The sequence below is a fragment of the Lipotes vexillifer genome, unplaced genomic scaffold (assembly GCF_000442215.2).
Source record: "Lipotes vexillifer unplaced genomic scaffold, Lipotes_vexillifer_v1.1 scaffold53, whole genome shotgun sequence".
NCBI classification, from domain to species: Eukaryota; Metazoa; Chordata; class Mammalia; order Artiodactyla; family Lipotidae; genus Lipotes; species Lipotes vexillifer.
Genome location: NW_006791814.1, coordinates 3690164 through 3690991, shown reverse-complemented (window position 1 = coordinate 3690991; position 828 = coordinate 3690164). Strand labels below are relative to the sequence as shown.

General features: G+C 46.9%; 1 protein-coding gene and 1 non-coding gene across 7 annotated transcripts in view; both read right to left on the bottom strand.

The window, feature by feature from the left end:
* GDAP1L1 (ganglioside induced differentiation associated protein 1 like 1) overlaps positions 1-828 on the bottom strand; it is a 21668-nt gene that overhangs the window by 2357 nt on the left and 18483 nt on the right. The window lies entirely within an intron of this gene.
* On the bottom strand, positions 105-177 carry TRNAE-UUC (transfer RNA glutamic acid (anticodon UUC)). The gene has a single exon. It is a non-coding gene; the product is annotated as a tRNA-Glu (tRNA).

Genomic DNA, 828 nt, shown 5'->3' with positions numbered 1-828 from the left:
CCCCCCCGGTACCTTTCGAACCCAGGGGTCTTTTTTTTCCCCCTTTCCTCCATTTTTTTTTTTTTTTTTTTTTTGGCTGTGCTTCATGTCTTGCAGGATCTTAGTTCCCCAACCAGGGATCGAACCCAGGGCCACAGCAGTGAAAGTGCCGAGTCCTAACCACTGGACCACCAGGGAAGTCCCACCCTTTGACTCCCCCTTCTTCAACCACACTGGCCTCCTCCTCATTCCAGGCACGTTCCCACCCCAGGGCCTTTGCACTTGCTGTTTCCTCTGCCTGGAACATTTCCCCCACAGAGCTACAGGGCTTACTCCTCCACCTCTTTCAGGTCTTGGCTCAGTGCCATCTTCTCAGGGGGCTTCACTGACCACCCAGTTAAAATTGAAACCGCAATCCCAGCAGTCACTGTCCTCCTCCCCTGCTCTGTTTGCTTCCATACAGCTTTTCCCCAGTGTTCTACCATATACTGTACATGCTCATTTTGATTATTGCCTGCCACCCTCTACCAGAATGGAAGCTCCATGAGGGCAGGAATTTGGGTCTGTCTTGTTCACAGCTGTATCCCCTGCACCTAGAACAGTGCCTGGCTCACTAAATCTTTACTTAATGAGTGATGAATGAGAAAAGAAACTATCACTAAGAGTATCATTTGCCATAACCTATGTGCAATGATAAAAGTACATTTAACAAAAAACAAAACAAACGCTATTAAATTCCAGCTGGATACTACTGCCTGCCCCAAATCCCTGAGCCCAAGACTTGTTTATTTGTTTGAAGAAAAGGGCAGGTATTAATACATAACCCCTTTATAGGAATTAAATACTAGC